Below are 6,609 nucleotides of genomic sequence, written 5' to 3' on the forward strand. Positions count from 1 at the left end.
TGGATGAGGGTGAAAGATGAGAGTGTAAAAACTGGCTTGAAGAGGCCCGGAAGGCCAGCGGCCCGCAGAGACAGGCCCGGAAGAAGCCTGATCAACTCGGGGGGCAAGTCGGTCCCACCAACCACAAGGGCCATTACCAGGCCTATCACCAAAGGGCTGGGACTGGAAAGAGCAAGGTAAGAACCAAATGCAGGGGCATTGTCCCAGACAGCAAATACTCCTGGGGCTACCACTTCATAGCCCAGAAATTAAAAAAAAAAGCCGCTATCAGGACCTCCAAGGACCAAGATGGCAGAGTGAACCCAGCCTGCTCCAACCCCCCCCCCCCAAACATAGTAACTATTGCCCCAGGGCAAAGCCCTCAACGGTAAAGGTTTGGGATCCCTAGAGGAAGGGCGTGGCTAGGGCCCTGCCTCAAAATGGGTAGAAAGCAGACTGCAAAGACTCTGGAGTCCTACTATCCTCAGAGGGAGGAGCCAAACTCAGAGGGAGACAATGTGGACTCCATACTCACAGCTGAAACATCAACAAGGAAAGGGTCCCAAGCACAGAAAGCTATCCTAGATGAGCTCAAAAGGAACTTTGAAAACCAAATGAGAGAGATAGAAGACAAAATGAATAATTCTTTCAAAACCAAAATTGCAGAATTAGCAAAACATTATAATGAAGAAAATAGCTCCCTAAAAAGAAAACGGTATGATATGGAAAAGGAACTCCAAAAACTAACCAAGGAAAATGATTTGCTAAAAACTAGAATCAACCAAATTGAAACAAATAACTCTATGAGGAACTAATTAGTCAAACAAAACAACAAGAATGAGAAATTAGAAAAAGAGGTAAAATACCTCAATGGAAAAATAACTGACCTGGAAAACAGATCCAGGAGAGAGAACCTGAGAATCATAGGCCTACCAGAAAATCATGATGAAAAAATGAGCCTGGACAACATTCTCCAAGAGCTAATTAAGGAAAACTGCCCTGAGATACTAGAACCTGAGGGTAAAATAGAAATCAAGAGAATCCACTGTACCCCCCTGAAAGAGATCCCAAACTGAAAAGTCCTCGAAATTTTGTGGCCAAACTCCAGAACTACCAGGTAAAAGAGAAAATACTTCAAGAAGCAAGAAAGAAACAATTCAAACCTTGAGGATCCACAGTGAGGATCACACAGGAGTTGGCAGCCTCTACACTGAAAGATTGGAGGCAGTGGAATACAATTTTCCGGAAGGCAAAAGAGCTGGGGTAACAACCAAAGATCACATACCCAGTGAGAATGAGCATATTCTTCCAGGCAAAGAGATAGTCATTTAATGATATAACAGAGTTCCAGACCTTCCTGATGAAAAAGCCAAAGCTCAATGGAAAATTCAACTTCCAATTACAAGATGCAAGAGTGACATAGAAAGGGAAACAAGGAAAACACACACACACACACACACATACACCCTGCTATTTAATAAGAGCAAACTGTTTATAGACAAGTAGAGGGTATGAGTATAAAATACACAAAATGATGATTAAAAAACTCCTATTAAGGGCTACAAAGGGTTTGCAATGGAAGAAGAGGAATGAATGAAGTGGAAAAGGGTAAATAATGCCACACAAAGAGGTATAAAAACAATATAGCAGAGGAAAAGAGGGGAGGGACTTGAGTATCATATGAACTTTTCCCTCATTGGCTCTAGTTCAAGGAGGGAATAACAACCAGTTAAGCATAGGACTCTATGGAGAAGAAACACAAAAAGTATCATATTAGAGGGAAAGAGGGGAGCAAGAGGAGCTTCACATGAGATTTGTTCCTGTCACTCTTGGTGCGAAGAAGAAATAACATACTTCATTAAGTATAAAAATATCCTACAGGCAGTAGGAGGGGGAAAGGGCTACTAAAGGGGGGAGGGGTTAGTAGGGAGGCAAGAAGTAAGGGGGAAGGGGAGGAAAAGAGAGGGGGGCTGATAAGGGAATACTGAGGGAGGTGGTGGTCAAAAGGAAAACTATTTTTTTTCAAATGCTTTATTAATTTCTGATTTACATCATTCATTTCTGTCAGATTTTGAGTTACAAATTTTCTCCCCGTTTTTCCCCTACCCACCCCCCACAAATAGCAGTCCCACAGGATATCCCCTCTTCCAATGTGCTCTCTCCCATATTTTCTCCCATACCCCTTTCGAATTTTCCAGTGGATCTCTATGCCTCAGTGCCTGTATATCTTATCTCCCAATTACATGGAAAATAGTATTGCTAATAGTATATATACATACATATTTCAATATTTGATTTTAAAACTTTGAATTCCAGATTCATTCCCTTCCTCCCTTGTCACCCACCCTTATTGGGAAGATAAGCAGTTCAGTATAGGTTGTACATGTGTGGCTAATGCAAAACAATAGCCTAGTAGATATATTGTAAAAGACTGACTATATTTCCCTCGCTCCTATCCCACCTCCCACTTGTTCTGTTCTCTACTTTGATCCCATCCCTTTTCAAAAGTGGGTACTTCCAACTTCCCTCCCCCCAGCCTGCCCTCCCTTCCATCATCTCCTCTCTCATCCCCTTCCCCCCCTATTCCTCCTGGAGGGTGAGATACCCTATTAAGTGTGTATTTCATTCTCTCCTCAAGCCAAATTCAATGGGAATAAGGTTGACACATTCCCTTTGCCTTCCTATTCTTCCCTTCCAGTGTAACCTTTTCACCATGTCTCTTCTGTATGAGGCAGTTTACCCCATTCTGTCTCTCCCCATCTCCTCTCATAATATTCCTCTCTCCCCTCTCACATTCACATATGTATTCATATGCCCATATACTCTCATATATAGACATATAGGTAGATAGATAGATAGATAGATAGATAGATAGATAGATAGATAGATAGATAGATAGATAGATTGATAGAGAGATTTCTAATCCCTTCAACTACTGAGAAAAGATTCATAAATTACAATTATTGTCATTCCATGTAGGAATGTTAATAGTTCAACTTTGATAAGTTACTTATGGTTTCTTTTCCCTGTTTACCTTCTCATGCTTCTCTTGCTTCTTGTATCTCAATGTGAAATATTCTATTCAACTCTGGTTTTTTCAGCAAGAATGCTTGAAAGTCCTCTATTCCACTGAATGACCATATTTTCCCCTGAAACATGATACTCAGTTTTGCTGGGTAAGGTGACTCTTGGTTTTAATCCCAGCTCCTTTGACCTCCAGAATTTCATATTACAAGCCCTTCGATCCCTCAGTGTAGAAGCTGCCAGATCCTGGGTTATCCTGATTGTGTTTCCACAATATTCCAATTGTTTCTTCCTGGCTGCTTGTAATATTCGCTCCTTAATCTGGGAATTCCAGAATCTGGCTATAATATTCCTAGGAGTTTTCTTTTTGGGATCTTTTCCAGGAGGTGATCAGTGGATTCTTTCAATCTCTGTTTTGCAATTTCCCACAATCTTAGGGAAATGGATGAATATTTACAAAAATACAAGTTGCCCAGATTAACTGAAGAGGAAGTAAATTACTTAAATAACCCCATCTCAGAAAAAGAAATTGAACAAGCCATCAGTCAACTCCCTAGGAAAAAATCTCTAGGGCCAGATGGATTCACTAGTGAATTCTATCAAACATTTAAAGAACAATTGATTCCAATACTCTACAAACTATTTGGGAAAATTAGTGAAGAAGGAGACCTACCAAAATTTTTTATGACACAAATATGGCACTGATACCTAAATCAGGAAGAGATAAAACAGAGAAAGAAAATTATAGACCAATCTCCCTCATGAATATAGATGCAAAAATTTTAAATAAAATATTAGCAAAAAGACTACAGCAACTTATCCAAGAATAATACACTTTGATCAGGTAGGATTTATTCCAGGAATTCAAGGATGGTTTAATATTAGGAAAACCATCAGTATAATTGACCATATCTGTGATAGTAATGGAATATAAAGATCCCCCTGTATTGGCTTGGTTTTCAAACTGATTGTGTTAAAACCCAGAGCTTGATAATCCCACCTGTGGGATGGACTTGTTGATGTGAAAAGAAAAGAGAGTCCTGAATTGGGAGGAGCTGGTGACGTAGATTTGGAGAGACAAGAGAGAGGCAGAAGAACTTTTTGGAAGCAGCACCCTCATGGAGGCAGAGAGAGAGACTGAGAGAATTGCTGGGGGCCACTTTGAATCGCCCTGGACTTTGGAGACCTGCCCCCAGAGCTGCCAAGGACTGAGGAGACATGGCTGTTTTGCTGGTACTTTGTCTGTCTGTTTTGATGTTGTTTTGCCAGATTTGTCCACTGGTGAAAGACAGTCCTTTTGTTGAAGAAGTCCTGGAACCTGGCTGTTGGCTAAGAGCTCCTGAGACTGTCCTGCAGACAGAGAGTGAATACTGTCCACTGGTGAAGGACAGTGCTGTTGTTGCAGGGGTCTGGGAACCTTTCTGTTGGTTCAGAGCTACTGTGACTGTCCTGCAGACAGAGAGTGAATACTGTCCACTGGTGAAGGACAGTGCTGTTGTTGCAGGGGTCTAGAGACTGTCCTGCAGACAGAGTGAATACTGTCCACTGATGAAGGACAGTGCTGTTGTTGCAGGGGTCTGGGAACCTTTCTGTTGGTTCAGAAGCCCTGAAGAAGGATTTTCTTGTTGTATGTTTACAGAAATCCTGGGAGAGGGTTTTGCTAATGTTTTCAGGGTTTCTAGGACTGTTCTGCAGACAGAGGATAAATTAATGAAGAGACTGGCAATGTATCTTGTGGCCTTACTAAGCCTTGTCTCCCCAGGAACTAAGATTGCTGAGAAGTTGCCTCCTGTCAAGATGAAGAAAAGACCTCCATTTGGGTATTAAGTGCTGTGCTTAAACTTGATGGAGATTAGTTTCCAAACATAAATAAAGTACATTCATTTGTTCAACCATAGAACACAAAAAGGTCAAAAGTTTCCCACCCTGGATTACAATTGAATCTACCCCAGAGTTACATCAAGTCCTCTATTCCACTGAATGACCGTATTTTCCCCTGAAACATGATACTCAGTTTTGCTGCGTAGGTGATTCTTGGTTTTAATCCCAGCTCCTTTGACCTCTGGAATATCACATTCCAAGCCCTTCGATCCCACAGTGTAGTAGATCTCAGTGCCAGATCCTTGGTTATCCTGATTGTGTTTCCACAATATTCAAATTGTTTCTTCCTGGCTGCTTGTAATATTCTCTCCTTGATCTGGGAATTCTGGAACCTGGCTAAAATATTCCTAGGAGTTTTCTTTTGGGGATCTTTTTCAGGAGGTGACTGGTGGATTCTTTCAACCTCTATTTTGCCCTCTGGTTCTAAAACATCAGGGCAGTTTTCCTTGAGGATTTCTTGGAGGATGATTTCTAGGTTCTTTCTTTGATCATGGCTTTCAGGCAGTCCAATAATTTTTAAATGATCTCTCCTGGATCTATTTTCCAGGTCAGTGATTTTTCCCATGAGATATTTGACCTTGCCTTCTATTCATCATCCCTAAGGTGGGCTCATGCTCCTGGGCCTTTCCATATCCTTCTCACATCCTTCCTACTCATGGGAAACGGCAGCTTTAGGCCAAGGAACGCCTTGTCGTGGCCCTTTGCTGCATTCATCCTGACAGCTAGCCTGTCTTTCCAGTTGGCCTAACCCCATGATTCGTGTTCTAGAGGGTGTTCTGAGATGCTTCCTTAGAGTTGGGTAAGTTCTGGGCCCTACATGGCCATGGTGAGGGGGCTAGTTACATCCTCCCTCAGGCAATTCCTTGCTGTGTGACTGATGCTAAGTTACCTACACTTGGTTAGCTTCCTCTAGGTAGGAAGTATCTTACTATTGGCAGCCAGTTTACATTCACTCTTGGCCTTCAGTTCTTCTGGAACTGGAAGTCAAAGGTCCAGGTTGGTTTCCATGATCCCCACCTTCAATTTCAACACACCCCACCCTCGCCCGCTCCCACTTTCCACCACTACTTGTGCTCTCACTTCCATCCCTGCTTCTCAGCTCGGCCTAAACTCCCCCCCCCCATGCTATGCCCACCTCTCACCTCTAGCTGCCTCTCACCCCATCCCACAATCCCCTCTTCCCCTTACCTGTGTTCTCACCTCCCACCTTCTACCCTCACCTTCTCTCCCATGACCTTTATTTTCTCGGACATTTCACCCAGAACCACCACACTTTCCTGCCTCTAGGGCCCGATCTCTTGGCCCCAGATATCCTTGTCAGAGGAGTTGGAAGGAGGCATGAATGCCCCTCCAATCCAAGTCTATCATTGTTTTTCTTTCCATTAGGATAGGGACAAGCACTGAAATGAGTTTTCATTCTTAGAGAGGAAACTCCCTCCCTGGGTTTGCAAATGAAAGTGAAATTCATTTCACTTAAACTGAACATTTTTAAAGGTAACAATCAAAAATGTCTTTAAGATTGCATAAGGCAGGAGGACTGTCCTTGTGAAAGTGGACATTTGCTTTAGGAGCTAGGAAAGGAAGTAGGTTAGGGGCAGGGAGCAAGATAAGGACATTAAAGTATAGCCTTAAAACCTGTCTCCCTCAACAGTTTTAAATCCCCACCCCCACTTTATGGACCTTAAAGTCCCCCCTCCTCCCATGGGTTTAAAGCTCCTCCCCCCC

This window comes from Petaurus breviceps, unplaced genomic scaffold, assembly GCF_028583685.1.
Source record: "Petaurus breviceps papuanus isolate PSGF00001 unplaced genomic scaffold, PetGlider_PUasm1.0 90681, whole genome shotgun sequence".
NCBI lineage: Eukaryota > Metazoa > Chordata > Mammalia > Diprotodontia > Petauridae > Petaurus > Petaurus breviceps.